This window comes from Mobula hypostoma, chromosome 3 (assembly GCF_963921235.1).
Source record: "Mobula hypostoma chromosome 3, sMobHyp1.1, whole genome shotgun sequence".
Taxonomy (NCBI): Eukaryota; Metazoa; Chordata; class Chondrichthyes; order Myliobatiformes; family Myliobatidae; genus Mobula; species Mobula hypostoma.
The window spans coordinates 142,727,640-142,753,961 of NC_086099.1; the positions used below are offsets into that span (position 1 = coordinate 142,727,640).

The window sequence follows — 26,322 nt, forward strand, 5'->3', positions numbered from 1 at the left end:
TGTATAATTAAGAGAAATGTTTCATCGCCATGTTCACCAGTTAAGGAAGATGTAATTGAAGTGTACTTTTCAATTCAACCTTCCCTTACTGCTGATGTACTAGTTTTCCATCAAATAGAGATCAGTTATGTCAGTAATGCTGGGGGTTTTAAACGAATCACAGCAGGGAAACAGGCCTGTCAGCCCGACTGGCATGTGCAGGTCACAGCACCCGTCCTGCTAATACCAATTGTCTGCATTTGTCCCATAATCCTCCAAGCCCCACTTGCTCACTTACCTATCCAAACGTCTCTTAAAAGTTGCAATTGTACCTGTCATGTCCACTCCCTTTGACAGCTCAGTCCAGATATTCTCTACCCTCTGTACAAAGAAATTGGTTTTCAGGACTCTTTTAAGTTTCTCCCTTCTTTTCTTCTATCTGTGCTCTCTAGTTTGAACTTTCCAACTCTGGGGAAAAGACTGTGACTATCTACCTTATCCATACACTTCATGATTTATAAACTTCTATGAGGTCACTCCACATTCTCCTGTGCTCCAGGGAATGAAAACCCAGTATGGGCAGCTTCTCCCTATAATTCCGGCTCTCTAGTCCAAGCAGCATCCTCATAAATCTCTCATGCACCTTCTTCAACTGACAATGCCATTCCTATAACAAGATATAAAATACTCATAGTGTAGCCTCACCTACAACTTGTATAACCGTAACATAATGTCCCTACTTCTAAACTCGATAACTCCACTGGAAAAAAGGTCAGCTGCCAAATGTGTTCTAAACCCCTCCTGTCTACTTTTTTGACCACTTTCAGTGAAATGTGTACTTCTACTCCCAGGTCACTCTGTTCCACAACACTCATCAGTGGCTTCCCATTCACTGCACAATTCCTTCCCTGCTGTATCTCCTTACACTTATGAAAGCTGAATTCCATTTCAATAGGTATATTTAATATCAGAGAAATGTATACAATATACATCCTGAAATTCTTTTAATTTGCAAACATCCACGAAAACAGAGGAGTGCCCCAAAGAATGAATGACAGTTAAACGTTAGAACCCCAAAGCCACCCCCCAACTCCCCCTCCCACGCACAAGCAGCAGCAAAGCCATGACCCCCAACCAACAGCAAATAGCATTGGTACCTCCCCCCCGAGCACTCAGACGTGCAGCAAAGCATCAATAACGAGATAGACCTGCAGTACTCCAAAGACTACTCGTTCACCCTATAATTCGACATACCACAGGCTCACTCTCTCCCTACTAAGGGAAAAGAGGTGTCCCCATTTCACAGCGATGGGGAGACATAACAAAACAACTCGCCGATTTATGGTGTTAAAAGTCTGTTGCATCTTTCTTTCCGAGCTCCGTGCCCAATGAACTCGGATCTCTGGGAACACAACCAATTTTCTGCTTTTGATCTTCCGTCTCCCATGACGCACCAGGTGGTGACACCGACCTCGAGTCCGCCCGCCTCCAGAGCCACGAAAATCCAGCACCCTGAAGGCATGCTAGTCTTCCAGGCTTCATCCCTGACATACCGAAAAGCGGCTGGTCGTGAGACCTCTAAATTGGGTCCCATTTCAGAACCAAAGTCAGAGTGTAACTCCAGGTCAGGTCTTCAAAAGAACCCTGAAAAGGTAAAAAAAGAGATATTAAAGAAAGAAATAGAGATGTTTCCCAAAGATGCAAACAAAGGAGTCACCGTTAGGTGCCATTGTCCTCCTAAGCTCCGCCCTCATTCATCCCCCTAACTGATCAAGATCTCCTTGCAATTCAGTGTAACCTGCTTCACTGCCAACATGCCTCCCTAATTTAGTATCATCTGAAAACTTGCTAATCGTGACGTGTATATTCATATCCAAATCATTTATGTAAATAATGAACAACAGAGATCCCAACTCTGACCACTGGGGCATCCCACTACCCACAGGCATCCAGTCAAAGAAACACCCTTCAACCATCATCCTCTGCTTCCTATCATTAAACAATTCTGAATCCACCTCACTAACTTCCACTGTATCCCATGTGACCCAGCCTTCCACACCAGCTGCCACACAGACCTTGCCAAAGGCTTTACAAAAGTTCTAGCTCAAGTTCAAGTTTATTGTCATCTGACTGTACAAACATACCACCAAATGAAACTCCGTAGCTCCGGACCGCAGAGCACCCATAGTACATATATCACACACAACACATAAAACAAAATATTACCACAAATGTGTTAACAAAATGGAATTCAAAGTGCATGTGAAATGTGCAGTACAGGTAAACAATAAACAGTGCAGTAAGCAACTCACTACCCTAGTGATGAGGCCTTGGTGGTGGCAGTGTATTCATTAGTCTCACCCTGGGGTAAGAAGCTGTTGCCCAGTCTGATTGTCCTAGTTTTGATGCTCCTGTACGTCCTTCCTGATGGCGGTAAGTCAAAGAGATTGATGGGATGGGTGGTGGGGATCCTCCGCAATGCTTTGGGCCCTTTGTATACAACACCCCCTGTAAATATCAAAAGGAGAGGAGGGAGACTCCGGTGATCTTGTCAGCTGTTTTTACTATCCTCCATAGAGTCTTGCTTCCTGATGCCTTTCAGCTTTCATACCACACAATGATGCAGCCAGACAGGACACTTTCAGCGGTGCTGTATCTAGATAACATCAACTGCCCTACTTTCATGTATCCCTTCAGTTAGCTCTTCAAGAAACTCTAAACAGGCATGATCTCCCAAGCACTAAACGATGCTGACTATTCTTAATCAGGCCTTGACAATCCAAGTGAGAGCAGATCTGATTCATCAGAAATCCCTCCAGTACCTTGCAGTTACAGGTTCATTGGCCTGTAGTTCCCCGGACTCTCTTTTCTACCCTTCTTGAATGACATTATCCATCCTCTAGTCTTCTGGAATTTTATCAGTGGCTAACAGCAAAGAAAATATCTCTACAATAGCCTTTGTGATTTCTTCCCTGACCTCCCATTAGGTCTGGACATACACTTGGTCAGGCCCTTGGGATTAGATCACCTTAGTGCACTTCTAGGCTCCAAAACTCTCCTTCCTCAAAATATACATATGACCAAGAACTGACTATTTATTACTGTCACTTCTTTGATGTCCATGTTATTCTCCTTAGTTAACACCAAGCAGAAATAGACGTCAAAAAGCTGAACCATTTCCTATGGCTCCACACATAGGTGGCTCTGATAGTCTTTCAGAGTTTAGTCTCTGCCCAATCACCTGAGGGATCATACTATTAATATAAGCGAAGAAATTCTTGGGATTATCTCTAATTCTGACTGTCAAATCAAATCTCAAACCTTATTTGTGCCTTCCTGATTTCCCTGTTAAGTCTGCTTTTAAGCTTCTTATATTGGTTGAGAGATTCATTTGTACCCAGCTGCCTAAATGTGTTGTACGTTTCATTTATCTTTAACGGGGCTTTGATATCTTTCATCAGCCAAAGTTGCTGTCTAATCTTCATGCTAACAGGAACATGCTGGCCCTGGACTCTTAATATGACCCTTTAAAAGTACCCCACTTGCTGATTGCTCCATTGCCTTTAAAAGTCATCCAGTGAACCCCTGCTGGACCCTGCCTAGTTCCTTCAAAGTTGGCCCTGCTCTACTTCAGGGCTTTAAACTATAGTCCTATTCTATCTTTTTCCATAACTATTTTAAAGCCAATAGAATAACTACTTAATAAGGCGCCACAGTAGCGTACCAGTTAGCACGACACTATTTCAGCACGGCGTGTTCTGGCACTCAGAGTTCAATTCTGGTGCTGTTTTGTAAGGAGTCTCTGTACGTCCTCCCTGTGAAATATGTGGATTCTCACCGGGTCCTCCTTTTTCCCTCGCACAGTTAAAAAATGTTGCAGGTAGGTTAATTGGTCATTGTAAACTGTCCTGCAGTTAGGCTAGGGTTAATTGTGTTTGTCAGATGTTGCTGCGGTGTGATGGTTTGATGGGCCATCAGGGAGGGCCTACTCCATTCTACGTCGCTCAAATAAAAGGAAAGAAAAGAAAGGAATTGTGGTCACTGTATCCAAAGTCCACTCCAACTGCCACTTCATTTCTTTGCCTACCTTATGCCCCAAGAGTAATATCCTCTATATATTGTATGAGGAATATCTTGGACATTCAACACAAATTTCACTCTATCCAAGCTCTTTGCAGTGTGAGTGGCCCAGTCAATATTGGGGAAGTCGAAACCTCCCACTAGCATTTTCTTACTATTCCCAAGACTGCATGCAATTTATTGACGCATCTGCTCCTCAAGGTCCTATTGACTATTGGGGACTATTAAGCTGACCATCCCCTTATCATTTCTAAGTTTTATTCAAATGGCTTTATTAGATGACCCTCTCTAAGCACTGTTGAAATGTCCTCATTGGTCTAAAAGCAAAAAAGCCCATTTCTTTGTTATGCCAAAAGCATCGGTTTTCTGGTACACTGAGCTGCAAGTCCTGGTCTTCTCTCAGTCATGTTTCTGTTAGGGCCACAATATCCTAGTCCATAGACACAATCCATGCCCACAGTTCGTCAGCTTTACCTGTGAAGCTAGATGCATTGAAATAGATACAATTTAATGTAGTAGCCCTATCTGCCTTTTTACTATAAACATGGCTATCTTGATTGTTAGGCTTACACTCTTTGGTTGCTGCATGTACCCCTGTCTGCTCACAGACTTTGCTCTCTTGATTCCCATCCTCTGCTAATATAGCTTACACCGTCCCTGGTCACAAAAGCATATTTCCTTGCTTGGTCCCTTTTTGGTTCAAGAGCAACTCATCCTTCTAGTACCGGCGGTCCTAAGAGATCCCAGTGATCCAGGGGCAGTGAAGGGGAATCGTTCTACTTTCAGACAGAAAACATTTTTAGTTATCTGCCTGAGGACTGCCTAGAACAGAAGAGGTCAGGCCACTTTTCACCTTGATTTCAACTAAGCTTAACTGCAGATCATTTCGTGCTGTGCAGTGGCAATCAGTGATTCATTCTTTGCTCATTTGGAGCACCATCAAGTACTTCTTTAGCAGGTCACTGATAGATATGCTTGTGCAAAAAGTGTCTCCATTTTAGGTAATTGATGAGTGCAATGATGACCTTTTGTTGCCTACAATGTTCACTTTCGGATTTGTTCTGCACCTCAACATTATTTCCTCCTTATTTTTCTGCAGTGAAGTACATATCGATAAAGAAGACAATAATTTCTGAATTTCTAAAAGAGAATTTGGAAGTGTGACTGATTCGATTGAATGAGCAGGCACCTTACTCACTTGAGATCCAAAATTGTTTCAAAAAATTAATCCTTACAGTCACAAGAGCTACTCTCTTGATTTGGACACAAAAGCCCCTTTTGACAGATTAAATATTTTACGCAGCACTTCTGCTTGCAGTAAAGTCAATGGTTCAAATTAAATAAATGAATAATTAGGCAGAACAAAGTTGAGAGGTGATTGGTGATTACATTAGATGGCCCAGCTTGTTAAACACAGAGCTCTGTGCACTCAGTGCTTTGATATCACACATTATGGAGGCAGACATGAGTGGTCATTTAGCTGAGTTAAAAGAATTCACTGCAGGAGTTTGCAAAATGTACCTATTTGACTGAGAATAAAGAGTTGACTTTCAAAAACATGATACAAAACTTTGCTCAATTCCTAGTAAGTTTCAATTTTGAATAGCCAGTCTGAATTTGACATGGACAGACTACAATCATGTTAAGACTATGGTTGGGACAATCTATGCTCTTGGATAGTCCCTGTGCACAACAACAACTGTATTAACTTCATATATTTATGCTTCTTCATCAAAAAACTCAGTTATGTTTACTTTTCACCAGTCTATGCTGTCATACATTAAATCAGGCTTTTCTTCATGAAAAACACATCTTGCTACAAATAATGACCTCACAATGCTTTACTTACATCGGTATTTTTCTGGCATTCAGCTGACTAGCTTACAGTTTTTCTCTTTCTCATTTGTTTGAACAGGGATACAGCATTTTCAGTCCTGCAGTTGTCTATGTCTGCTTTCATATACACAGATTCAGGATTGTCAATTAATGCTGTACTTGCCAGTGACATTGACATCCAGAGAACAAATAAAATTTCAATTTTTGAGCATGTAACTATTTAATTCACTTTTCCTTATTTTCCTCCCAAGTATTTGTCCATTCCCCTCCATCCTTGTGCAACATTGGCACCATCCTTTATTTCTGTGAGTACGAATGGACTGCCTAAACAAAAGCAAATCTTTAAAAAATAATTTAACTTTGTTGCGATGGCTTTGGCCATCGACGCCAGTAGCAATTTTCCTCTTACTGAGTCTGAAGTTCATTTTGTCCTCTGTAAATCTGCACACTCCATTTCTCAAAATGATTTAAACCAGTTTTTCTGACTATTCAAATGTTACTCCAATTTCAGAAAAGCTTTTCTTCGATCTACAATTACGCATTTTGAGATACACTGACAACAGACTAAACATTTACTGGGAGCAGTGTTGAATGGTAAATGCTTAGAAAGATTAAGCATGTGAACAGAATCTAGCACACATTATTTCAAATTGTTGTAATATTAAATTTTGAAATTATTTTCACTCTGCAAGATAATCACTAACACATATGTTGCTATGTGAGGATCCATAAAGTATTGTCACACACTTAAGACTTCACTCTCTGAGAGCCAGCCCCTTGTTTCAGAAAGATAAAGATCTGAAGTAGATATGGCAGCCAGAATCCAATTTTCAAAATCAGACAAAAGAGGTGACACTTCAATACAAAAAACAAATCTCTTAAGGGACAGACCTCGTATGCCCAGAATGAATGATGATGTGGTTTCCTGAATACAAATCAAATGGCCCTTTTTTCCCTTGTAGCTCTGTTTTAACTATTTCCACACATGGTGCTATCAAGTTTAGAAAGCTATAGATAGATCAGAAAATCAGATTTGTGAATCTATGAAGGTGGTGGGAGAAGGCAATGAGAGTGATTTGTACATTTATCAGAAGCCAGGTTAGAGAGTGCACTCTGGCTGCCCTATCGAGATCCACGTCCTGCTTGATGTCATTTTTACAGGGATGGTAGGGAGAGTGCTTGTGGGAGAGAGTCATGAGATAGAACTTACCTGCGAATGCACAAGTAACAACTCCATTTATTTTAAGGTTAAAATTGTTTTTTTTGATAATTAATTTGCTTTCTAATGCAGGACATCATTTCAGATGAAGGGTCTCAGAACCAACATGTTAGCATAGAACAGGAGCAGGACCTTCAGCCCACAATGTTGTGCCAAACCAATTAAACACATACAAAATGCCGGAGGAACTCGGCAGGCCAGGTAGTATCTAGGAAAAAGAATACAGTCGACGTTTCGGGCCGAAACCCTTAGACAGGACTGAACGTTGTTTCAGAAGTGAAAGGTTTCAGCCCAAAACATCAACTGCTCTTTTCCTAGACGCTGCCCGGTCTGCTGAGCTCCTCCAGCATTTTGTGTGTGTTGCTCGGATTTCCAGCACCTACAAATGTTTTTGTTTGCAATTAAATTAGTAATCAAACGGCCAACTAAACTAATCTTTTTTTGCTTACATAATAACCATATTCTTCCAATTTTCTCACTTTCATGTGCCTATCTAAATGTCGCTTAAAAGTCCCCAGTGTATCTGCCTCTACCACCACCCCAGGCAGTGCATTCCAGGCACCCATCAATCTCTGTGTAAAGAAATTGCCTCCTATATCTCCTTTGGAATTACTCCCTCTCATCCCGGGAAAAAGATATTATCTGCTCCTCTATCAATGCCTCTCATAACCTTATAAGCATTCATCAGATCTCCCCTCAGCATCCGACATTCCAGAGAAAACCACCCAAATTTGTCCAACCTCGGGTTATAGCACATGCCCTCTAATTGGGGCAGCATTCTGGTAAACCTCTTCTGCATCCTCTCCAAAGCCTTGACATCCTATCTATAATAGGGCAACCAGAACTGTATGCAATACTCCATATGTTGCCTAACTTTATAAAGCTGCAACATAACTTGCTGACTTTTGAACTCAATTCTTTAATTAATGAAGGCAGGCATGCCATCTACCTTCTTAACCAGCCTATTAACCTGTGTAGGCATTTTAAGGGAGCTATGAACTTGACCCCAAAATTCCTCTGCTCATCAACATTGTTTAGGATCCTGCCCTTAACAATATACTGTCTCTTTGTATTTGACCTACCACGAAGCAACCCTTCACATTTGGCCAGGTTAAGCTCCATCTGCCATTTCTACAACTGATCAATATCCTATAATGTTCTTTGTCAGTCTTTATTTCATCTGCAAACTTACTAAACCACTATCTACATTTTCATCAAGGTCATTTACATATATCATAAACAGCAGAGGTCGCAGCACAGACCCCTATGGAATGCCACTAATCACAGACCTCCAACTAAAATAAGGTCCTTTGACTATTACACTCTATTGTCTATGGGAAAACAGTTCTGAATCAAAATGGCCAATTCACCGTGGATCCCATGCATCATAGTCAACTGGATGAGTCTCCCATGAAGAACCTTGTTAAATGCTCTACTAAAATCCATATAGACAACATCCACTCCTCTACCTTCATCACCTCATCTAAAATCTCAATCAAATTAGCAAGTCATAGCTTGCCAAAAACAAAGCTATGCTGGCTCTTCCAGATTAGGCCATGGTTTTCTATCCCAAAGGATTCCCTCCAGTAACTTTCCTACCAATGACTTGCCGGTCCACAGTTTCCAGGATTATCCCCGATTCCTTTCTTAAATGATGGAACAACATTAGTTACTCGTCTATCATCTGGAACCTTGCCTGTGGCTAGAGAGGACACAAAGATATTGGTTAAGGCCCCAGCAATCTCTCCTCTTGCTTCTCATAATCACCTGGGCTATATTCCATTACGCCCTGAGGGAATATCCACCTTAATACTCTTTAAGAAACCCAACAATACCTCCTCCTTTACCTCAAAGTGTCCTATCAGATCAATGAATTTAACACTGCACTCCTTATCCTCCATGTCGTCCTTGATGAAAAGATATTGATGTGAGCTGCTTATTAAGGATCTCACCTACATTCTCCACATCCCAGAAAATGTCCCCCCCCCTTTCATCCTTGAGTGGTCCCACCCTTTCGCAAGTTATCCTCTTGATGTAAGAATAGAATGCCTTGGGATTCTCTTTAATCCTACTTCTCAAGATTATTTCAGCACCCCTCCTGGTTTTCCTAATTCCCTTGCTGAGCTTTTTTCTGGCTTCGTTATAATCCTCAAGGGTTCTGTTTGATTCTAGCTTCCTAAGCTTTACATACTTCTCCTTCTTGACTAAATTTGTCACTCCTCTGGACATCCAAGGTTCTCTCACCTTGCCATCCTTCTGACCAGAGCATACCTGTCCTGTACTCTGTGTAATTTGTCTTTAAACACCCTCCACATGTTGGATGTGGACACAACAGCGCTGCTTTCACCTCAGATAGTTGAGGAAGTTTGTTATAGGCCCCGGGTTTCTGAGCTCAGATCCAAGGACCCATTTTGGTTCAGAATTTCCTTGCTCCCTTCTATTGTTTGCAATATTTGTGTAATTGTTTCTCTTTCTCTGCGCATCAGGTGCTGGACTTATTTTTAATTGGGTTCTTTCTGTTTTCTTCCTGTAAGCAAACAAATCTCACAGTTGTATAATTTATACATTTGATAATAAGTGTACTTTGAAACTTTGAAATCAACCGAGCTTACACTGAATATACTCTGCCACTTAAGTCAGCCAATGAGAAGTCTAACAAATGGCCCGTAAAAGTACAGCAGCTCTCTGCAGGCAGGTGCTCACTCCCAGCCTAGCCAAGTCTTAGTTAGCTAATTCTTTCTCAGCTCCAGCCTAGTGACTTCCATAACTGATGATCTAACACTGTTCTTACAGTCCAGACTATGTCATGTTATTTCTTTCCAAGTCTTTCACTATGATTCGTTCTAAATATTGGTGCTTCCGTGTAATTGATGTATTCACAACTTAAGTGTTGAACCTGATGCTTGGCATGCAGAATAGCATTTTCTCTTTCTTTGTTTTAGATAACATTAGTTTGATGGCTTTACTTTGGTCATTGAAGTCAAATAGACAACTGTGAAACCCCAATCTTTTCATCTTCAGAGAACAATTACCAAATCTCAGGCCAGCTCTTCAGCAAGAGAAAAACCAAGCAGATTATACAGTGAACCAAGTTCACTGCGGTGCCAAGCAGATGGAAAACTGGTACAACAGCAAGGAAGATATGAGAGTGGCAGTGATGAGCAGTGGATAAGGCAGGTTTTGCTGTAAGAAGAAAATTCAAGGAAAGGAAAAATGAAAATGGGAATTGTGGATTTCTATGGGATTTGTTTAAAAAAACAATTACTACCTCCAGGGTTTTTTTGCTTCTGCTCTACCATTTACTGGTTAGAAATCAAGAAAAGTAAAAGCCAATCCGCAACAATTTACGGCATACTGGAGATTAATTTATTGTTTATTGTGCATTTGCTCATGCATGGTGCTCTTTGGTTATCTGAGTAAGATTCTTAATTGAGTCTGATCACTGTTTACGTTTTGAACCATTTACTATTGATCCAATTCACTAATCTTACATTAACACTGACTTTTTAAAATCAATAAATTATAAACAAACAAAACAATTCACAAAATTCACTTCAGTAGGAATTTACTAACCCTGATGCAATAGTAACAGTGTATACTTACAATTTTAGAAAAAGTAGCTTTTTATGCTATTCTTATAGATTTTAACATTTATCATCAAAATAAGAGCAGTAAGTATGCAAGGCCAACTTGCACTTTTTCAAGGGGAGTTACATTGTGTCTGCAGGAAGTGATGCACTTTGTTAGAAGTCTCTCAGGGCTTTGGGGCTTAACTGCACAAGTTAATGCAGCATTGCGCCTATTGTTTGTCATAGAGTGGTGAGGACATTTGTTTATCTGCTCACCCAATCCTTTTTCTTACAAGTCCACAATCTCTTCTGATTTAGAAATTACAAGAAGTGCATGCTTAATCTATTTAATTCTTCCCTCTCATTCTATAGCAGCCCAAACCTTGTAATTGTTTTCTTTCATTTTTTAGATACCCAGGAATCCCTTTACTAAGTCAGAATTTGATGTTCTTCCTGCTCAAGAGTGTATGTACTTCGAATACTACCTGTGAACACAATGGAAATGCCATACACCTTAATTTCATCCTGTTCTCTGAATGTCAAATTGCATACAGGTGTTCTTCTCACACTGTTGAAATAAAATTTGGAAGTGAGATGGTGCTAGATTTCAGGAGACTGTATGGATTCACACTCTCAAATGGAAAGTACTTCAGGCACGAAAACTGAAACAGTATTAAAATGAAGCACACATTCAGATAGTTATATTTGAGCTCATCACTCTGTCCTCAGTAAGGGCCTCACCTTTGTCCTCCTTCGCCCACACCTCAGCGAGTTCTGTGTGCACCATGACGCTGAACTCTTCTTCCGCAAGCTCTGCCTTCGAGCCTACTTCTTCGGCAAGGACTCTCCCACCCCCCACCCTTCCTCCCGTCTTCAACCCTCCTCCTCTTCATGGACACCCTGCTCTGGTCTTCTGCCTGCTCTGGATCTCTTTATTGCTAACTGCCGACGGGACATCAACCGTCTTGACTTCACCACACCTTGTTCCCATTCCAACCTTACTCCTTCCAAACGCTCTGCTCTCCACTCCCTCTGCACCAATTTTAACCTTACTATTAAACCCGCCGATAGGGGGGGGGGTGCTGTTGTAGTCTGGCGGACTGACCTCTACCTTGCCGAGGCACAGCGACAACTCGCGGATACCTCGTCTTATTTACCCCTCTATCATGACCCCACTAAGGAGCACCAGGCCATTGTCTCCCACACCATCACCAACCTTATCAACTCTAGAGTCTCCCATCCACTGCCACCAACCTCATAGTTCCCACACCCCGCACTTCCTGTTTCTACCTCCTACCCAAGATCCACAAACCTGCCTGTCCAGGCAGACCCATTGTCTCAGCTTGCTCTTGCCTCACTGAAATCATTTCTGCATTCCTCGACACTGTTTTATCCCCACTTATTCAATCCCTTTCTACCTATGTTCATGACACCTCTTACGCTCTGAATTTTTTCAATGATTTTAAGTTCCCTGGCACTCACTGCCTTATTTTCACCATGGATGTCCAGTCCCTATATACCTCCATCCCCCATCAGGAAGGTCTCAAAGCTCTCCGCTTCTTTTTGGATTCCAGACCTAACCAGTTCCCCTCTACCACCACTCTCCTCCGTCTCTGTCTAGCGGAATTAGTCCTTACTCTTAACAAGTTCTCCTTTGGCTCCTCCCACTTCCTCTAAACTAAAGGTGTAGCCATGGGCACCCGTATGGGTCCCAGCTATGCCCGCCTTTTTGTTGGCTTTGTGGAACAGTCCATGCTCCAAGCCGATACTGGTATCCATCCCCACTTTTCCTTCGCTACATCAATGACTGCATTGGTGTTGCTTCCTGCACACATGCTGAGATCGTTGACTTAACTAACTTTGCCTCCAACTTTCACCCTGCCCTCAAATTTACCTAGTCCATTTCGGAAACCTCCCTCCCCTTTCTTGATCTTTCTGTCTCTGTCTCTGGAGACAGCTTATCTACTGATGTCTACTATAAGCCTACAGACTCTCACAGCTACCTAGACTATTCCTCTTCCCACCCTGTCTCTTGCAAAAATGCCATCTCCTTCTCGCAATTCCTTCGTCTCTGCTGCATCTGCTTTCAGGATGAGGCTTTTAATTCCAGGACAAAGGAGATGGCTTCCTTTTTTAAAGAAAGGGGCTTCCCTTCCTCTACTATCAACTCTGCTCTCAAATGTATCTCTCCCATTTCATGCACATCTGCTTTTACCCCATCCTCCCACCATCCCATTAGCGATAGGGTTCCCCTTGTCCTCACCTACCACCCCACCAGCCTCCAGGTCCAACATACAATTCTCTGTAACTTCCGCCACTTCCAATGGGTCCCACCACCAAGCACATCTTTCCCTTCCCCCCTTTCTGCTTTCTGCTGGGATCGCTCCCTACGCGACTCCTTTGTCCATTTGTCCCCCACCATCCCTTCCGTTCGATCTCCCTCCCAACATTTATCCTTCATCACCATTCAGGGCCCCAGACAGTCCTTCCAGGTGAGGCGACACTTCACCTGTGAGTCGCCTGGTGTGATATACCGCATCCGGTGCTGCCTTCTATATATTGGTGAGACCCGACGCAGACTGGGAGATCGTTTCGCTGAACACCTACGCTCTGTTGCCAGAGAAATCAGGATCTCTCAGTGGCCACATATTTTAATTCCATGTCCCATTCCCATTCTGATATGTCTATCCACAGCCTCCTCTACTGTCAAGATGATGTCACATTGAGATTGGAGGAACTACGCCTTATATTCCGTCTGGGAAGCCTCCAACCTGATGGCATGAACATCGATTTCTCTAACTTCCGTTAATGCCCCTCCTTACCCCATCCCTTATTTATTTATTTCCCCTCTCTCCCCCCCCTTTTTTTTCTCTGTCCGTCTCACAATAACTCCTTGCCTGCTCTCCATCTTCCTCCGGTGCTCCCCTCCCCCTTTGTTTCTCCCTCAGCCTCCCATCCCATGATCCTCTCCCTTCTCCAGCCTTGTATCCCTTTCGCCAATCAACTTTCCAGCTCTTAGCTCCATCACTCCCCTTCCTGTCTTCTTCTATCATTTCAGATCTCCCCCTCCCCCTCCCACTTTCAAATCTCTTACTAGCTCTTCTTTCAGTTAGTCCTGACGAAGGGTCTCGGCCTGAAACGTCGACTGTACTTCATCCTATAGATGCTGCCTGGCCTGCTGAGTTCCACCAGCATTTTGAGTGTGTTATTTATAAATATGATGTTGGTTTTCCTGGTTATCACTCCATAGACATCTTCCCCTTCCCATTTTCCCAGTCAAAATAATCTCCAAAACCATTTGCCTACCTCCTGGTCTCAGTTCTGCTTGTCCTGTGGATATCACTCTAAATGATCACATCACTTTTCTGAAGCACCACTCCCACCCAATCACACATCTGCCTTTGCCAGTTCCCGTCCATCTGATCACACTTTCCTTTCTTCCAACAATAAAGCTACTGCTATGAATGGAGAGCTCTTTGGCAGGTACCAGAGGACATCCAACAGCAGATCACTTGCTTGATATGAATGGAGCAAGAGGCCCAGTCATGGGAAGTGCTTTGGACCCATGCGTCAAACAGCAGGAGCACACTGTTTATCTCTGCCAAATATCCTACATAAAGATGCCAGTGAAATTACTTTCATGCAAGTCACACTGAATTTACAACCCAAATAAAGCATATAATCGTTAACTGTAACAATTTTGTATGATACATATTATGCATAAAATAATTTGTTTGTAATATGACAAAATCGTGAACAAATAGATAAAATGGAAAACTGCGCTATGTGAATTCAGTCAGCCAAAGCAAACCTATCCTAGAGAGTGAGAGTTGAGAAAAATCAGAGAGCTGTGGATATTTAAAGAATAAAGAATAAAGGGACACCACTTGGCTGATTATATCTGTGCCAGCTCTTTGCCATTGTAGTGAAAAACAATTCCCAGCACCCCAGCTTTCCTTTCTCTTCTGCTGCCTTAAACTTTAATACCTCTGTGGCTGTAAATGTGTTCTGCTTCAAATGGCAGAGCATTCCATGTTGTAACAAGATATATGTAAATAAGTTCTCCTCCCCTTTCTCTTTAATCTTTTGGTGACAATTTTACATTAATGACCCTTGTAAGACAACAGATGAAATGATGAATAATATATATATTTTTTTCTCCCAGGTATGTCTCAAAGCAATTCACATACAGGATTGTCAAGTAGGCATTTATGAAACTCATTTTGCACACATCAGGATTCCACAAAACCAACAGGGTGAATCTGGTGTCTGGTGATAAAAATTCACTGATTATACTTGATTTCATCAAATAGACATTCCCTTGGGCATTATAAAACCAAGAAGTTCTGCGGAGGCTGCGCAAGCTGGGCAGGATAGCTTGTGAAACAGAGAGTTAGTGTTTCAGGTCAAAGATATTTCTCCCTCCAGAGATGCTGCCTGCCCAGCTGCTTCTCTCCACATACTTGTTCCTCACGTTTTTCAATCTGTCAGATGTAAAGATCACCCCAGCTAACAATTCATCACATTACTTGCATCTCAACTCTGAGTCATTAACTCCACTTATTTCCATATTAGGCTCTTTAACTTCCCTTTCCCTTTATTCTGATTATATACGCTCATTCTCCTCTCCATTCATTATAGTAAAAATTTGATTGTCAGAAGCATCCGCATATAGAGAGAGGGTAGAGTGACTTGTGGACTGGTGCAAACACAACAACCTAAGTCCCAACATAGACAAGACTAAAGAGATGATTATGGACTTCAGGATGACCACTCTCTACTGTTGTTGTTCGTCCTTCGTAGTCGAAGATGACTATGGCTTCAAAGTCAAATGGGAGATTGGTGGCTGTGGGTCCGGAGGTGACTGATGAGGCCAATTCGGGCCCTGAAGGCTCGCCCACATGTGGGACACAAGTGGGTGGGTGCTGTCGTGGCAATGGATGCTGCTCGGGCCTTGCGCACAGCACGCTTTCGTTGCGCCTCGATGATGCGCCTGACTTCAGCTGCGCGGGCTCCTGTGGAGATCTTGCTGCGCCAAGCTGGACAGTCGAGGGCAAGCGTCTCCCACGTGTTGATGTCGACACCCAGGCCTTTGAGGGATGCTTTCAGGCAGTCTTTGTAACGTTTCATCTGCCCCCGCCGACTGAGCGCTTGCCCTGACACAGTTCTCCGTACAGCAGCTGCTTTGGCAATCAGCTGTCTGGCATTCTGACCACATGTCCAGCCCACCTGGTTTAGGCTTTCAGCAGGAGGGTGTAGACGCTGCAGAGCCCAGCTCATTCCAGGATTTCTGTGTCGGGGACTTTGTCCTGCCACCTGAAGTGGAGGAGTCTGTGGAGACAGCTCAGGTGAAAGTGGTTGAGCTGTTTGGCGTGTCTGCTGTAGACAGTCCAGGTCTCACTGGCGTAAAGGAGGGTGGTCAGGACCACTGCACAGTAGACCTTCAGCTTGGTGGTAAGGCTGAGTCCTCTCTGCTCCCAGACGTTCTCATGGAGTCTCCCAAAGGCAGCGCTGGCTTTGGCAATCCTGTTGTTGACCTCAGCGTCTATGTTCACTGCGTGAGAGAGTATGCTGCCCAGGTAGGTGAAGCTGTCGGCTGCCTGGAGGTTCTGGCCCTTCACCGTGATGCGCGGCTCCTGGTATGGCTTTCCTGGGGTAGGTTGGTACATAACTTCGGTCTTTTTGGTGCTGATAGTGAGACCGAAGTTGTCACAGGCTTGTGAGAAGCAGTCCATTTCACGCTGCATCTCCCACTCTGTGCTGGCGTTGAGTGCGCAGTCATCAGCAAACAACAAGTCTCTGATGACAGTCTCTCGCACCTTTGTAACTTCCTGCAGGTGCCTAAGGTTGAACAACCTGCCGTCAGTCCTGTATCTGACGTGGATTCCTTCTTGTGGCTCCTCGTAGAGAGAGTCAGGAGCATTTAGTTTCTTGGAGTACTGTATATTTTTTTTAATATACAGTATTGCTGTTTTTGCACGTTTTTAAAAATCTATTCAATATACATAATTGATTTACTTGTTTATTTATTATTTTATTTATTATTATTATTTTTCCTCTGCTAGATCATGTATTGCATTGAACTGCTGCGGCTAAGTTAACAAATTTCACGTCACATGCCGGTGATAATAAATCTGATTCTGTTTCTGACATCATGGATGATCCCATCTGTTCTCTAAAGACCGCTTCTTTAGTTAGAAAAGCACAGCAGCACCTCCACTTCCTGAGGAGTTTGGGGTGAGCAAGGCTTCCCACCCCCATTCCAACCATATTAAACTGGAGCACCATTGAAAGTGTTCAGACCAGCTGTATCACCGTCTGCTATGGGAATTGCAAGGCATCCGATCCTGAGACCCCGTATAGGGTTGTGAGGACTGCTGAAGGAATCATTGCGTTCACAGAGCTCTCGGCATTGTCAAGCACCCCCCCCCCCCCGCCCATCTGTCCCAGAATCTCTTCCACCTCCTGCATCAGGAAGAAAGTACCGCTGTATTAAAACAAGGGCTGTTAGGCTGGGTAAGAGATTCTTCTCCCAGGCTGTGAGACTTCTGAACACCCTGTACGACCCAATACACATTATTTATGACAGTGCCATTAGCAATATTAAGTTCTATATTTCATTACATGTAGTATATACAATTTGTCTACTTGTACATCTACAGAATACATTTGTAATCTGTTAATATTATTGTGTTAATATTATTTTATGTGCTGTTTGATATATATGTACCACATTTTGCACATTGTTAACTGAGGAATGTTGTTTCGTTTAGCTGTATACACATGTACGATTTAATGACAATGAATTTGAACTGGAAATGTGTTGTTTGTCTGTTTTCTTTGTAGATATGACAGTAATGCCTCCCTTCCTGATAGGCTGAATATCTTCTATGCACAACATAATGCATTAAATGATCAAGGGAAACTCCCTCTTCCTCTGAGGAACAGGTACCCTGCCTGGCCATAGATGAGGTGAGCAGAATCCTAGCCAGGGTAAACACAGGAAAAGCTGAGGGGCAGAGCGACATATGTACCTTGTAAGTGGTGTAGGATTGTGTGACCCAGCTACCAAAGGTCCTAACAGACATTTTCATTTTTAGATCTTTTTTTATTAATTGTTTTTGGAAGTCAACAAAAAAATACATTAAAGTAATCAAGTCAACATGTCAATATGTACAATAAGAATTATATTATCAAATAACTGATTAACAAAGCTAAACAATATATCAATAATAAGAAGAAAAAATAGAACGTTAAAACTTTTTTTTGGGAAAAAAAAGGAAGGGAAAAAGAACCCCTACTAACTAAAACAAAAAAAAAACCCTCTACTAACAAAAAAAAAGAAAAAATCCATTGGGAGCACAGCCCGGAGAACAGACGTTGTTTTTTTGACATCCCTTTGTAATAGTCCACTGTCCCTTCAGGCTTCAAGATGACCACCAACACTCCAGTGCCCAAGACAGCAAAGGTAACTAGCTTAAATGATTAATTCCCTATGACTCTGACCTTAACAATCATGAAGTGCTTTGAGTGGCTAGTAACAGATCATGTAAAATCCTACCTTCCAGCTACAATGGACCCTTTTCCAGTTTGTCTACCAGTCAAAACAGTCCACTGGTGATGCCATAGCCTTGGACCGGCACTCCATCCTGTCCCACTTAGTACATGATGACTCATACGCCAGGATGTTGTTCATCGACTTTAGCTCAGCAGTTAACATGATCATCTCTCAGAGGCTAGTGCGTCACAATACCCCTCTCTGTAACTGGATCTTGGACTTCTTGATGGAAAGACCTCAGTCAGTATGAGTTGGCTGTAACATCTCAAGCTCCAACATGCTGAACACTGCTGGTCCCAGGGCTGTATGCTCAGCCCACTGCTGTTCATGTTACTGACTCACTAGCAGCCAACCAGAAATGGCTCCCTTTATTCCCATTCTCTGCCTCCTGCCAATCAGCAAATGCTCTTCCCATGCTAGTATCTCTCATATCTACACCCTCTCATCTTTTGTTTCAAAAGCAGCTGCAAGACGTCTGCATTTCTTTATTGGAAATACCAGCTATGAACCAACTAACAAACCAAGCACAACCACAGGAGTACAAAATACCAAGTTTCTACAACAAGAGAAGGATTATGACCAGAGAACTTGGTTTTAATGGTGCTGATTGAGGAACAAATATCAAACAGAATACTCAAAAAATTCTTGTCTTCTTCAGTGTAGTTTTGGGAAATCATTTGCTACATCTAGGAGTGTTAAGTTAGCATCTTACCTGAAAGATGAAGTTAGGAAATACTTCTACAGCTAAAGGAAAAAATGTATTTTCTTGTTCGACTAGTAGCAATTGACTCTGAGTGAATTTTTAGTTGCATCTCAGAGATTAAATGGCTCTTGATAATCAAAAGTATTAGTATATATTTATAAGAGTCAGGTATGTGAAGATTGGTCATAGGTCAATGTACAAAGTAGATTTATTAGCGAAGTATATGTAACCATTTAATATCCTGAAATTAAATTTCTTTTAGGCATTCACAGTAGAACAAAGAAGTACAATAGAATCAATGAAAATTTGGCATACAACCAATGTCAAGAAAAGACAAACTTAAAATACAAAAAAAGGTAAACAAATAATATTGAGAACATTACTTGTAGAGTCCTTGAAAGCGAGTCCATAGTTTGTACAATCAGTTCAATGTTGAGGTAAGTGAAGTTATCCACACAGGTTCAGGACACTAAGAGTAAACAGGAAATAACTGTTCCTGAACTCTGGTGTGTGACCTAAGGTTCCTGTACCTTCTTCTCAATGGTAGCAGCAGTGAGAGGAGAGAATGGTCAGGATGGTAGAGTTCCTGAATGATAGATAGTGCTTTCTAGACTCAGCACTCCTTGTAGATGTGCTCAATGGTGGGGCAGGCTTTAGCTTTGATTGACTGGGCAGTATCCATCATTTTTTGTATGTTTTTCCATTCCAGAGCATGTGTTTCCATACCAGGCTGTGATACAACCATTCAAGATACTCTCCAATGTGTATCTAAATAAGTTAGATACATGTCGAATCGGTGCAAACTTCTAGATGTTGTCAAATTATTAAAAGAGTTGATGACCCTGTGGCCTACACTTTCTCTAATGCTCCTATGTGATCCTGTGTGAGCACTGGATTCACTCATCTTGACATTTATTGTTCATGATGACTAATGTGTCAACAGTAACATCAATTCAGTATTGGACACAGAGTGACATTACAGTGTACTCTGCATGCTTCTGGTGTGTGTAAAATTATCAAACATCCTGGTGCCTTTCCCAAAATAGACACATAAAATTTGTCCATGCATTTTTAGAATCAGTTAGGCAATTTAATGCCCAGAAGTCACTACACTGCCAAATGCCTGTTCATCTGTAGAGTATTCAGGTCAATTGATAAGATTGCTATTGTTAAATAGAAATGCTATTGCTGGGAAAATGCAAGCAGATGGAATATGAGAAAATATTATAGTTCAAAAAAAGTTGATTGATGGACAAAGTAACCTTGGATGTTTTTAGATTGGAGAAGTACTGGATACAGTACACTTCATCACACTTCAGAAGTCATAGGATCCGTGTATTTTTATTTTTGGTACATAAAGACCTTGCTCAGTGTCATCCATGATGTGTTATTGATATGGGAGAAGAACTCATTGATAAAAAGTCTTATTGCACCACACAGTCATACCATTTACTAACTGATACTGTCTTCATGAAGGCAATTGTGAGTGAAACCTTGACCTAGATAATCCCAGAAAAAAGTGGGAAGACAGAAGAGGTAATAAAATGACAACAGCTTTAAAATAAAGAATAGAATAACCATGGCTAGCCTGAGATCAGGTGTTTGCGGAACAGATTTCTAATTAGCTATTACAAAGTGGTCTGAACTCTCATCCAGTTAATGTCCTCTATCTTGCTTTGTATTATGTATCATGTATCATTGTTCAGGGACTGACAGCAATCAGGTTATTAGATGTGTAGATATTAAATTAGCGATGGTAGTAAACATTGTACCAGCACTTCACATCTCTGCAGAGTCAATGAAGTGGTTGACACCGAATCCATGCTGATATGCTATGATGACAGATGGCAGTCTTTAACACAATACATCAGTGAGCAACCCACGTACCACAGCTGTCCGATCCTAACTGAATTAGATCAGGGTAATTAATCCAAGACACAACCTATTGCTAAAGTAGATCTAGAGCCGAATTCCAGAGGAATAAAACAGCTGAGTTTTAAAAGAAAAGGCACAATTCTTCTTATAAAACTGTCTAGAGGCTGGATTGCATTTTGATGTGCAGTACAAATCCAGGTTGAATGAAAAAATCAAACACGATTGAAAATCGAGACTTTATTGAGTTGCAGTCTGTAGTTCTTGTTTTATTTGATGTATGACTGCATAGTGGACCCTGGATGCATGTAAAGGCATTCTACAAAACTAGATGCCATTTACGTCCATTCCTACATGGCTGCACAATCCATAAACTAATCATACTGAAGGCAGCTTCCACAGCTCCCACAAAAGCTGCATCAGTGAGACTCAGGGGAACTCACAGGGACCCGAAATGTTTCCAAATCAGCCCTGGAGCTCAACTTACATAGGTCCTCAGAATCAAAGTCATATTAAATATCATTGGCATATAACATGAATTTTTTTGTGTTGTGGCAGCAGTACATTGCAATACATAATAAAGTAGTGTTCATGAGCTTATTGTCTGTTCAGAAATCTGATAGATTTTTTAATTGTCTTAAAACAATGCTGCTCACTGAAGTACCAATGCCTGTGACTGTGGATTTCTGCGGTAGTAGTCCTAAGTGGGAATATCTGATGATTCCCATTGGATCTGCACACAAAGAGCTGTCAATTAATGGTGCCAGTTTACTCATTGAAGGTAGGTATTTACCCATGTTCTGTTGTATGCCCCCAATCCCCACTGCCACACGCCTGGAGGAACTAACAGCCAAAAAATAGATGATTTTCACTCAGTCACCTCTGCCAGCCATAAATTTGTCAAGCCAACCCAAAAAGCATTATCAATGGAACTATAGAATTACACCCTAACTCGGGAGATCCGTCCTTTAACTGTATCTTCCTTCCCATTGGGCCACTAAACTTATCTCTGAATGCCAAGCACAAACCTTCACCACCTACCACCAACCTTTATTTATATGCCACTGAATTCCTGACCAACAATAGCACCATCAATCTACTCAACTCCTAATCCTAACTCCAACTACTGATTCCAACCATCACACCAATTTGTCTACCCATCAATCACACTCAAAGCGCTGATTTTCAAGTTCCAATCAAGATGCAGCACTTTGCAAGAATCCCCATACTTGACCTCAGTCAGGCCTTCCATTGTTTTTGAAGATATGCCCCATTAACCATTTGTGTATCCGGGTACCTACCGATCCCTAAACAATTTTTTTTATGATGTGATCAATGCTTTTACTCAGTCTTGAAAGAATATAAGGCATTCAGTTTTTTGAAACATGGACAGGTGATTAATTGTCTTTTAATCTCTAAGTTGTCTTTGAGTATGCTTAACTTCTTTTGATACAATTATTTTTAATTACATAATAAAATACATGAAAATATTTTATGAAGTGACAATGAAAACATCTCAAACCTCATGCAAAATTAGTGTACACAGGCATTTATTGCTTTCATTTTGGATGTAGAAAGTGAACAAATTTGATTGTACACATTAAAACTTATTGGTCTTGTACCTTTCAGGACTTTTCTAGTGCAGAACCACAGAAGATGCCCCGATCATCTTACTTTGAGCAGGAGAACTGTTCTTTTCAAGTATAGACATGTAAAGTTTTTGAGAACCATCTGAAACCCAAAATTTCTGTGAGTTAGAAAGACTGATGTTCACACTGTACATCTCAGACTTTCAGTACAAATCTGAGTCTTGACACTTGCAGAAGTTCCCCGATGACTCTGAAGTGGTTGGATGTATCAGAGATGGGCAGGAGTCAGAGTACAGAGGACTGGTGAAGAGGTTTGTGGAGTGGTGCGGGAGGAATCACCTGCTCCTGAATGTGGCCAAAACCAGGGGGACGGTGATTGATCTTAGGAGGAAGAGGACTGCGACAAGTCCTAAGTACATTCTGGGAGAAGAAGTTGCGGTGATAGAGAAGTACAAATACTTGGGTATTTGTACCAAGGTTGATTACAAGAAGGGGATGAGCAGACTCTATTTTCTAAGGAAGCTGAGATCCTTCAATATGTGCAGCAGGATGTTGGAGATATTTTACTAGTCTGTTGTAGCGAGTGTAGTCTTCTTTGTGACTTGATTTTGGGGGAGTAGCATTGGTGCTAATGACGCAAAAAGACTAAATAATCTAATCAAAAAGGCTGGGTCCGCCCTTGGCTACAGCCCAGACTCTTTTAAGTTAGTGAGGAGGTCACTAAGCAAATTGTTATCCATTATGGACAGTCAGGCACTTCCTTTCCACACCCTACTGAATAAGCAGCGGTGCACCCTTTTGAACAGATCCATTCAGCTCCACTGTCACAAGGAGTGTTACAGAAAATGTTTCCTACCAAATGCAATAAGCATATACAACAGTTCATCTCTATGCGACAGGAGAACACACATCATAGTACAATAGTCTCTGTTTTATTATTCCGTGCATTATTATTGCACATTGGTAAATTATTGTGTATATTATTGTTCTGTACTTTATTACTATTATTATATTATTATTATTGTTAAGTGTGTTTTTAAATGTTGCTGCTATAGTGAAATGATTTCCCACTGGGGTTAATAAAATACTTATTATTATTATTATATTGGCTAAGGCAATTAGTACACACTTAGTTTTATATCTTAGTTAGAATTAGTTAGAAAGAATAGACCTGCATTACAATTTAAAACATGCCAAACCACAGAAGTCATCAAACCACTGAATGCAAGACTGGAGTTTCAAGCTGTATATATTTCATCAAAGAACTTAAACAATGGAGCAAAGCTGAAACTGAAAAGTACTGTAAATGGTACTTTCAGCTTTTCTCTGAAATTTCTAACCTAATTCAAACAAAAGCCCAGCGCTGGGCTTGAAAAATGGCCAGACAAAGTCACTCATCTTTAGTTTGTAAATACTCACATGATCACGCATGACTCGACAACACTCGTGGAGGTGTGAGTTAGGACACGATCTTCCCACCCAAGAATCCCTCAGCTCTGAGCTATGAAGGAATTAACATGCTAAGAAGCTAAAATAATAAAACTTCAATAATCTACTATATAATGATTTAGCATCCTCTGTGATTCAAAGTCTGACTCACCATGTGATGTTTGCTGCACTCCCTTCCCATTCACTGGGCCTCTGGTTTCCATGTTACAGTTCCACACACCAGGACCTGGCTCCCATGCTTCCTTCCAACTTAACTGGTTTCCTAAATATCGCATATCTTCTAAAATAAAAGCAGAAAGCAGTCAGAGGTTTGGAGGAGTATGAATAGAATTCACATCAATTGTTCAGAAAATCTGCAGCTCCAACATCAAAATCATGAGTATGCCAAATGATTGGAGTTTCAGTACGGTTTCTCTCAGTACGTACAGACATTGCGCAGAATACCAAAGCCAGTATGTTCAGAATCACAGGCAATGGACAGTTGGGATTTGACACAGGCCCCATACTGATGAGCTAACCTTAATTTAAGATCCAGAATCTATAGACAGAGTATTAATAGAAAATTTTGAATACAGGCAAATGCATCTGAAACAGAGCTCACATTACGCGAGTAAAAATAGAGAGTATATTTTTAGACTGCTGTTCACTTCATTAGTGCAGATTTCCTTTGGATCAACAGAAGTCAAATGTAAGAGGAAACTACTTCTTCAAATCCCACACTGCTGTAGTAAAATATTAAGATAGATTTTTAAAAAGTCAGCCGCATCTCTTGTTTGTGTGCAAATTGCTCTATAGATTCAGCTAAAGCTAGAAGCAAGGTTGCAAACAAAGCATTAGAAGTTGTTGCCCCTGCTGAATTGCTTAGCCAACAGTTTCATAAAAAAAGCATCTAGCAAAATTTAATGTGAGGTTGCAGGGCAAAGTGGAATAGTTTTTTTTTAAAGTATTCTTATAATGAAAGATGTAAAACAAAACGTTAGGAATACTCAAGAAGTCAGGCAATATCAATCTTTGGAGAAAGGGTTAGGATTTCAGGTGATTTCTGAATGATCATCAACCTGAAATACCATTTCTATTTCCACCACTATCGCCTGCCCTGCTGAACCATTCCTTCACAGAAATATCTCCAGTAACCACAGTATTTTGCTTTTGTATTATGAAAATGACTTCTGTTTCAGTTGAGATACCCTACTTAATAGGAATGATAAGACAGAGTAAACACTATCATGCTCTTGGACTAACCATTAATTTTTACAAACAAGGGAAAGTCCGCAGATGCTGGAAATCCAAAGCAACACACACAAAATGCTGGAGGAAATCAGCAGGTCAGCCAGCATCTATGGAAAAGAGTAAACAGTAAAGGTTTGGTCCGAGACCCTTCTTCTTTTGCATTAATTTTTATAATTCTGATATTTCATGCCCTCAGCTTGTAACCAAATGGGTAATTTTAAAAACCAGTCCAGTGCTTCCTGTAGTTTTTAACATTAAATTAGTTACTCCAACTTACATTCCAGGCCAGACTCTACGCTCCACATAAACATTGATGACTAAGAAGGTGAGTATTTACTTGCTCAGATTTGGTCACAGCTACTGTATAGACGTGACTATACAATATCAGTCTCTGACATAGAGCAACTTAAAAGTTCAAAGTGCAGTAAGTCTGTGGGAAGAGAAACATTCATTTTCCTCTCATTGTAAATTCTGGCTAATCATGTCTGATTTTTTTAAAGCAACTGAACTGCCATGTTATCAAAGTAAATAATGTTCAAATTTGACAAATATGCAGATTGGAATTTTAAATTAGAACAAATATGCTGGAAACCCTCAGCAGTCCAGTCAGTGTCTATGCAGAAGGGAAAACACCTGTTCAATGATCTTTTATCTTTTCTCTTCTGCCTTCCTTAATTATGGTTTGCCATCCACCATTCTCAATTAGGCTCTAAGCTGGGTCAGTTCAACTTCCTACACTCTTTGCTCCCCTCCCTCTCCACCTATACAGGACATATGTATGATTGGCTTTGTCCTCACAATCCGCCATTCTCTTACACATCTTCCAAAATCACCAAAACCTTCAGCATAATGCTTGTCCAATCCGACCCATTCTCTTCATATTCTGAAGAGACCATTCCCTCTTCTGGAGATCATTCCGTCTCAACTGATACCCATTCCCCTTTGCATAGAACTTTTAATATGCAACAAAAGGAGAAACGACAATACCCTTTACCTCTTCCTTTCTTTCCACACAGGAACCTAAATACTCCTTACAGAAGATGCAGCAAATCACTTGATTTAATGCTTACATTCATTGATCTCCCCTGCATAGAACCTAAGCGCTTCTTTTCATTCACAAGGGTGATCCTGAGCGTCCAGCTGCCTGTTACTTTAATACTCTATCCTACTCTCTGTCTTTTCTATCGTTGGCCTAACAATGTCCAATGCAACCTCACAGAACAATATTCCTCCTTTCA

The 26,322-nt window shown here is 41.3% G+C and overlaps 1 long non-coding RNA gene across 2 annotated transcripts; it reads right to left on the bottom strand.

Annotated features, from left to right (window-relative positions):
• Nucleotides 1–1,095: 1,095 nt before the first annotated feature.
• Nucleotides 1,096–24,378, bottom strand: LOC134343567 (uncharacterized). Of its 2 annotated transcripts, XR_010017269.1 has the most exons (5): nt 24,281–24,378; nt 24,006–24,134; nt 23,825–23,906; nt 22,439–22,547; nt 1,096–1,623 (listed from the first exon to the last, which is right to left on the bottom strand). It is a non-coding gene; the product is annotated as an uncharacterized LOC134343567 (long non-coding RNA). The 2 variants fall into 2 exon arrangements; XR_010017268.1 differs by lacking the exon at nt 1,096–1,623 and having other exon boundaries at nt 22,247–22,547.
• Nucleotides 24,379–26,322: the final 1,944 nt, after the last annotated feature.